This window comes from Lissotriton helveticus, chromosome 6 (genome assembly GCF_964261635.1).
Source record: "Lissotriton helveticus chromosome 6, aLisHel1.1, whole genome shotgun sequence".
NCBI classification, from domain to species: domain Eukaryota; kingdom Metazoa; phylum Chordata; class Amphibia; order Caudata; family Salamandridae; genus Lissotriton; species Lissotriton helveticus.
In genome coordinates this window covers 363265700-363274603 of record NC_136067.1, presented here as the reverse complement: position 1 = coordinate 363274603, position 8904 = coordinate 363265700, and the positions used below count along the sequence as shown (strand labels likewise).

Sequence of the window (8904 nt, the reverse complement as noted above, 5' to 3'; positions counted from 1 at the left end):
GATATTGCTGTTGGAAGTGGCGAAAGTGTTACAAGATGTAGTACACGTTTAAGATCTGCTCCTATTTATTCCAGAGAGTATGTGTATTATTAATTTTTGTTTTAATTTATTTTTTATTTATTCATTTTTACTACACACTCGTGATATTTTAACCCCTTAGGAACTTTCTGCTTTTTCAGTGACTTTGGTGATAGATTGCATTGTGAGCAGTGGCAGCTCCCAGCTCGTCTATAAGTTTCTTTGTGGTTGCATTTGTGTTTTTTTCTTGCCATTAAGTTTCTACACTTGCTCCTTTCCCTCAACACGGAGCTTGGCACTTTTCTTTTTTCTCCTTGTTGGGGGCTCCTACCCCCGGGCTGTGCAGGCATCAGCATGGCTTATTCCCGCATGGGTAATGCACGGGGTTTTTCATACCGAACACTGTACGTGTAGAGGTTAGTGAGGCTTAAAAAAAGGAAAAAAAATTGCTTTTTTTGGTTGACTCTATTATCAAGAAAGAATGTAAAATTGTTGAACGTGCTATAGAATGTATACAGGATTTCTCAAACTGGGGAATTTTTGATGTGACCTTTTCAAGTGAAACTATCTGTAAAGATTTTTTGCAATGTGTGGCGCATCGTCAGGAAACCAAGCCCTTCCGGGGTCTCACTGTCACCTCTATGTCTGCCCCCAAGGAGGTGACCCTGGTGGTACATATGTACAAACCTTATGCAGACCACAGGGTCATTGAGGTATATTTAAATCGTTACTGTGATACTATTAGGGGTGGCCAAAAAGTTCACAATATTTGTGGGATATGGAATGGGAAACGTAAATATGTTGTCACCTTCAAAGAGGATCCTGTGGGTATTGGGGGTCTGGCGCATCCGCCGCAGACCTTCACATTAGGGGCAAATAAGGGGTTTCTGGTCTATTCCGGACAGCCCCAATTTTGTAGGCTCTGTCAGCAATTTGGCCACGCAAAAGAGCAATGTTCTGGTATGGCGTGTAGGAATTTTGGAGGCTTTGATCACAGGGCCCAGAACTGTGTGGTACCCAAAAAATGTAACCTCTGTGGTGGTGTAGATAATTTTTTTTTAAAACCTGTCCTAAAAGTAAATTTTCTTATGCTTCTGCTGCTAGCGCGCAGGTTCCTCCACCTCCTGCCCCAGCCCCGCCTGATGCAGCGTCCGTTTCTGTTCCAGTTCCAGAGATTACTGACTCCTCCATCTCAGGGGTAATAGACGGTATAGAAATTAAGAGATGTGGTTCCACTCAGGAGGTTGAGGGGGAAGAGGAGGAGGAGGAGGAGGAGGAGGAGGAGGAGACTGATGCCGCCTATGGTATTGATCCTTCCGCAACAGACCTGGACATCCAGTCTCTGCAGGACGAGGATGCGGAGAAAGAACGTGCTGAAACCTTGTGCCTTAAGCAAAAAGCCTTGGATAGAAAGGCACTGCGTGCAGGTTTGTCCCAGTCAGAGCCTGTGGTGGTTGTTGTTCAAAGTGATGTTGCTCAGGCGCCTTCCACGTCTACAGCTTCCCTTACGGAGGTGACTGAAACTATTCTTTCTCTTGTTCCTCCCACAGTACCCCCGCCTCCTAAACCGCAGCGTATGGTGAAATTGGTGAAAAAGATCGTTGCATCCCTTGGGTTGAATGTGACCCCACCGGTTGTGGCCAAGGAACAGACGTCACCCATGGAACATAGTGGATGGAGCACAAATAGGCCAAAATCCCGTGCTTCACAGCAAGTGAAAGACTCCATTCCTTCCATACGCTCCAAGCAAAAGCGTGTTTCCTCTCTGGATCATTTTTCAGGGGGGGGGGGGCGGTATGACCCCTTACTTTGCCTCTCTGACTCAGAGGAGGCTTTTCAGGAGGTTGCCCAGGTGCTGGACATCACTGATAGTCCGGCACTGGACCTAGAAGGTACACCAGATTTGGAGGCTTTGTTCTCGGCATCCACTCTCCAGGGTAGTGAGGACCAGCCTTTGTGTGAAGGGGATGTTTCAGGGGTGGCATCTTGAACTGTATGTCATTATGGCACTTGTCTTACTTTTATGTATCATGGCTCTTTCCCTTGCCTCCTGCAATGTGCGGGGTATGGGGCACGACTCAAGTAGACGTATGGTTTTGGATTATTTTGGTCAAACCACTTATGATGTCATTTGTTTGCAAGAATGTTATATCCCTCATCAGCTAAAATATTTTTCTTTTCACCGCTACTGGCCTTACGGACCCTCGGCTTGGTCCGGAGGGCAAACAAAAACGATGGCATTGTAGTCCTTTTTAGGAATAAGCATTGGCAAATCACGGAGGAAAAGGTCCTCTGGCCTGGGCGTGCTATGCTGTTATCAGTTCTAATGGATGGCCTTCCTTTCAGGTTATGTGTTGTTTACGCTCCAGCTACTAAGCCTGAGAGGGAGCAATTGTTCCATGTGTTAAAACCCTTTCTTCCAGGTGCTACACAGACGCTCCTTGTGGGCGATTTCAACTGCATTTTACATATGAAGGATAGGCAGGGTGCACAGGTCGCCTATACTTTAGATGTCATCTCAAAACTTTTGTTGTCCCTTCTTCACGATTTAGATTTTTATGACACCTACCGGAAGTATCATCTGCCCGGGATAGGTTTCACTTGGGAGGCGGCTCTTGGGAACGCCTGCTCCCGCCTGGATTTTGTGTTTGCCTCCAAGTCCTTGCACGCAACTAGCTGTGGTCTTACTGGGGTGCCTTTATCAGATCATAAAGTGTTGGCTATAGGTATCACCATTCCGGGTACACCTCAACGAGGTTCTGGTTGTTGGAAACTGAAAAATGACCTCTTATTGGATGATAAAATGTGTTAATCATATGCTCAATGTTACGGTGCAGGGGCCGTTCAAAAAAATAGGTTTCCAGATATTTACAAATGGTGGTGTTGGGTTAAACATAAAAGTAGGCTTTTCTTTCAGGAACAAGGACGGCTCAAGCGTAGGGCTGCCTGGGCTGCTTTCCAAAAATGTAATCGCCGCCTTATTCTTCTACATCAGTTGGGGGAAGCAGGCAAGGATGTCAAAAATGAGGTCCGGTTGCTCACACTTGCGATGAATAATTGGTTGATACATAGAAACAGAGACACGATCTTTCATTCTCGGGTCAAATATTACCAAGAAATTGAGAAATGTACATCTTTTTTCTTTAAAAAGGCTAAATCTGCTCAAAAACTCCTGACGCATTTGCGTGAGGAAAATGGGACTGTTGTACAAGGTGTAGACCGATGCCAGCGAATCGCATTTGATTTTTATTCCAATTTGTATGCTTTGCCACAATACTTGTCTACCGATGCAGACCTTGAAGAATATTGTTCAGGCCTGGAGGGTGGTCTCGATGAGGCCCAAGTCGCTCACTTGGACCAACCATTTGATGGTGAGGATTTTCTAGTTGCACTTCAGTCCGCCCCTAGGAGGTCTGGCCCAGGGCTCGATGGGCTCACTTGGGAGTTCTATAGAAGATTTTGGGGTCTGATATGTATTGATTATATGGCTATGATAAACGCTGGGTTTGCCAATTACTTTTTTTCCACAGATTTCTCTGTTGAGGTAATTTCTCTGATAATCAAGAAAGGGGATAAAACATCGCTGGGCAATTGGAGACCCATTACCCTCCTAAATGTAGATGATGAATTGATGGCAAAAGGGTTGGCACGTCGCTTGCGAACTGTCATGCATACATGTGTACGCCCGGATCAAGCTTGTGCTATTCGCGGGCGTACAATTGTGGATAGTCTAGTTACCTTGCGGGATACCCTCTGGTATCATCAAGAACGCACTCTCCCTTTGGGTGTTCTCAGCCTCGATTTCCACAAGGCCTTTGATACATTGTCCCATGATTTTCTTTTTTTAGTTTTGAAACGCATGAAAGGTCCACCTGCGTTTCTTCAAAAGATACAGGCTCTTTACAATGGTGCTTCCAGCAAAGTTAACATTAACAGGTTTTTTTCTGCTCCTTTTCCTATTCTTTACGGGGTCCGTCAGGGGTGTCCTATGTCACCCATCCTTTTCGTTTGTGCATTAGAGCCTTTTCTGTGTAAACTGCGGCAAGACAAAGTCATTAAAGGGGTTTTTGTTCCTGGGGGTTTGGGGATTCAGCACAAAATTGTGGCATACATGGATGACGTCACGGTGTTGTGTACCAATGCTGCCTCTGTCCGCAGGACACTGTTACAGGCCTCTCTTTTTCAGTCACGATCTGGTTTGAGTCTTAACATGGGTAAAAGTGTTTGTTTTACTACAGGGCCCTGGGATCAACTGGCGAATTTACCAGTCCTCGTTACTTCGGAACTTGTTAAAATCCTGGGAGTCTACTTTGGGGTTCGCGGGTTTGAGCAGAGAAATTGGGCTGAACTTCAGGCGAAATTATTAAAAAAGCTTTCCCTATGGTCCTTGCGCAAGCTGACGCTTGAAGGCAAAGTTTTGGTTATTAAAGCTGTTTTATTTCCGTTATTGTTGTACCTTGCTATGGTTTTTCCTCCCAAATACCGCACTTTCCAGAAAATTCAGAAAATGTTTTTTACCTTTTTATGGAACTCTCGCATGGAGAAACATAGCAAAGATAAAGTTTGTCGACAGTGGAGGAATGGGGGTAAAAGTTTACCTGACTTTAAAACGTTTTTGTTGTCCAAATTATTATGTTATGTTGTATCACGCACTGCTGATGATCTGAAATCTGTTCCTGCCTTATTTACCAAGTATTTTCTAGGAGCACGGATACAGCGTTTTGGACTTTTTTCCCCTTCCAATTGTTTTCCCTTGGCCCACGATGCACCACCATTTTATAAAGACCTTTGTTCCTTTTTGCAGACCTTGGACACAGAAACTTTTGATAGGGACATCTGTATTCACCCCACCAGGCTAAAGAACGAACTTCGGAAAACTGAGCAACCGATCCTGTTGGGTGTTCTAACTGAGGCTCAGTCGGTGTGAGTCTGGAAAATGGTGGGTCACAGGGACATTACCCACAGTCAGCGTGCGTGACCTGGCTTGGATGACCGCACATGGATGCCTTTCTGTAAAAGTTTTTGAACATCGGAGAGGTTTGGCCCCCACAGCATGTTGTCCGCGCCCCAGATGCGGCCACGACGAAACCATTTTCCATCTTCTGTGGGGTTGTCTTTAAGCAAAGAAATTTTGGGTTTTGTTGTGGCCTTTTCTTTCAAACATTGCTGGCATTGCTGCCTTGATTTTCAATGCCCTTTTGTATGGACAGGACATTTCTGCACGGCGCCCTCCCACTGCCTGGAGACTGTTGAACAGTGCCAAAGAGGTTGTATGGGATGCCAGGAACCTGTTTCTTTTTCTCCATAAGGAAAATATGCATAAATCTTTTTTTGGATAAAGTTATGACCTATGTTTCTGTTGATCGTGCCACCTTAGGGATTGACGACACCAACACCTTGTGGCAAATTAAGAACTGGGAGGGTTGGGTCACCTAGAAAACTAGACAGTTATGATTAAATAACTTGTTTATACGCTTGTTTTTGTTTGTCTGCTTTGCCACCGGGTTGTAACAGGATTGGCATTTATAAACGCACCAAATTTATCTGCCTGTAGTGTACAAAGTTTTCATCATCATATCTGTATGTATTTCCTATAGACCACTTAATGTAACCTTGGTCTTTTAAAAGTTATATATTTCTGTATCTGTGCCTTCATCCAGATTTACTCATCATATCTGTATATATCTCCTATGGACCACTTGATGTAACTTTGGTCTTTTAAATTGTATATTTCTGTATCTGTGCCTTTATCTATTCAATAAAGGTTTTTGAAACAAAAGCAAACTGTTCTTATCAGTTTAATATCCGATACGTCCTCTATCTGGGGACCATATATTAAATTGATTTATGGAACAGGGAGATGGAATAGGAGCTTGCTCTGTCCACTCCACGCATCAACCTGGTATTGCAGTACCTCCAGGAATGGTGCACTTCCCCACCCGGGCAAAACAATGCTTTTGAAAAATAGAATAGAAAACGAAAGTAGCGCTTCCCTACCAAACCATGTAAAGTGGCGCTATTGTGTTTGCGTGTGAATAAAAGCAAACTGGTCACCGTGTCTTGCCTTATTTATGTATTTATTTGACGCTTTGCGGCACACGGGCTGTGCGTTATTTATTTATTTATTTTTTCGTGTTTAAAAAATAAATAAAAATTCTTTCTTTTTTTTCCTCTTCTCCATCCAGACGCTGCACTTTGACAAGAGACAAACATTGGAAAAATACTGTTTTTCCAGCAGCAGAGTTTCATTGGTTTTGGATCCATTTCACTGGGGAACGAATGGAAGAAGGTTCCCAGCAAGTCAGTAGGAGGGAGGGAGGGAGGGAGGGAGGGGGGGAGGGAGGCAGGCAGGCTGGCAGAGAAGTGGACACTGCCTTTGGCTTCTCTGAGCAAGAAGAAAAATAGAGAGGGGCATATTACCAAGGGCCTCATCGCCGTTTTAGCAGGAATTTTTCCCGCTAATGCGGCGATAAAACTATCGCCCTATGATCAAGCTGCCGCTAACTACTGTTAGCGACAGTTTCCACGCGTTAGCAACAGGAAAAATTATCGCGAAACACGGAAGCGATAAAGATCGCTAATGATATGCGAGGTAGGCGTACCCTCGTTAAATTTCACCAAAAAAGTCGCTAAAACGATATCGCACTATTAACAACTAACGCATGGACATGCTTAGTGGGGAAAAAATTCCCGCTAAGGGCCCTAAGCTGGAGATAAATAAGAACTGCTAAAACCAGTTCTAAAACAGCCAAACTGGAGATAAAAAAAACAAATAAAAGGAGACATAGGCCATCCCAGCCCCACCACAAAGCTGAGGACCTGCAGACGCCATGGAGGCAGTAATCATACAGCTTGGAGTTCCACAAAGGCCACAGCCCCCACCACCGCCACCACCACCGCCTCCTGGACCACCACCAAGGCAGCGGCAAACACGACAGCGGCCAATGCACACACGACTTGTCCTTGGAGATCTACAACCCCAGGATTTCATAGCCCACTACAGGCTCAAACGGACATCTATTGAGTATTTACTGAACCACATTGGCCACAGGCTCACACCAGGAACCCAGCGGATAACCAATATCCCCCCGCAAACAAAGCTACTGGCTGTGCTGCATTTCCTGGCCTCAGGGACATTTCAACCCACAACATCCAGAGTGGGTGGAGTCTCACAGGCAGCCTTTTCAAGATTCCTCCCAATTGTGTTGGATGGCATAATCAGCCTGATACCTCAGAAACTACACTTCCCCAATACTGTGCGTGAACAGCTCCTGGTCAAGCAGGGTTTCCACGCCATAGCTGGATTTCCACAAGTACTGGGTGCAATAGACTGCACACATATCCGATTAGTGCCACCTGCGGACAGTGCACACATATATAGAAACCGAAAGCACACTCACTCAATGAATGTGCATGCAATAGTGGACCACCGTGGAATGTTCACAAATGTCATTGCAAAGTTCCCAGGGAGTGTGCATGATTCGTATATTTTCCAGTAGTCAGTCATCAACCAGCGCTTCCAGGATGGAACATATGGGAATGCAGTCCTAGTTGGTAAGTAGTAATCCAACATACCACTTCCATCTACAGCACATACATGCATAACAGAAATGTACCAATATCAATGTCACCATATCACATACAAGGGGGCACATTTACAATAACTGGCGCATTCCTGCTAATCAGCAGGGATGCGCCAGTTATTGTGCGCCACAGCTCCGACATCATGGATGGGCGCCATTTACAATGCGGTGCACCATGGTGCAAAAACGGCACAGATGTGTGACGCATCTGTGCTCTAAAAGTGATGCATAGCTGGAATTGCGTCACAAGCGCTACGCAGCTCCAGCAATGCTCTGGGGGCCCCATCTAGTTAATGCTGCGTCAATCCTTACACCTGCTTCAGCCAGGCGCAGGGTTTTGACGCAGCATGGGCCTAAAAGTGACAGAGTGAAATCTTGTAGATTTCACTCCGCCACTTTTAGGAGGTGTCCCAGCGGCGGAAGGCCCCCCCTGCACAGGAACGCCTGAATGTGGTGCAGGGCATTACAATGTTACGCATCTCCCAGATGCGTCACGTTGTAAGTACCCCTGCACAAAAGTGACGCAACGGCGTTGTAAATGAGATGCAAGGGGCTTGTAAATCTGCCCCAAGATGTCCAAAAACATCAGCCCACACCAGACACATTGACACCATGAACTGTGGTCACTGTAGCCAGATACATAGACCAAAATCACTGCAAGTTGTACATCCCTGTCCCCCTCCCCAAAGTTGCAAGATGTGTGAAACATGCATGTGTGACGGAGAAACATCATTCACAAGCAAACTTGCAACACAACTCCCACTGTGTATGTCCTGTGCTGGACAGGCATGATGAATACCACAGGAGAGACTGACATGTTGCCATTTAGTGTGCTAGTGTCGTACTGCTGCATGTCACTTACCGTCAGTGACCCAGTAGCACACTACAATGTGTGCATAATTGCTAAGGCTGTATGGAGTACGCCGGCACATGTGAGGCAGATGCAGACTACCTGGTACACCTCTAGGTATATGGAGACTGACCCTCAAATATGAAGCTGATACAGGACTGTTCCCGCATTACATTGTTAATTTACCTATTCACAACATAACACAGTAATACTGCAATCTACGGCAGTACATACTTGAAAAACAAGAGACGTCAGTGGATAATACAGCACGGGCATGCACAAAAACAAAAGGTTCATACCTCATATTATTTCTTGCTTGATGATATAGGTGTCGCATCAACCACGGTTTACAATTAACTATGGAAAGTATGACTCGTGGAAGAATGTTTGGTGACACTTACAGGTGATGGAGGAGAAAGGAAACTCAGCAGTGGACCCCAATTGTACTTGGGT

The 8904-nt window shown here is 45.3% G+C and overlaps 1 non-coding gene across 1 annotated transcript; it reads left to right on the top strand.

The window, feature by feature from the left end:
- Positions 1-5765: 5765 nt before the first annotated feature.
- Positions 5766-5954, top strand: LOC144764372 (U2 spliceosomal RNA). Its single transcript, XR_013596521.1, has one exon. It is a non-coding gene; the product is annotated as a U2 spliceosomal RNA (small nuclear RNA).
- Positions 5955-8904: the final 2950 nt, after the last annotated feature.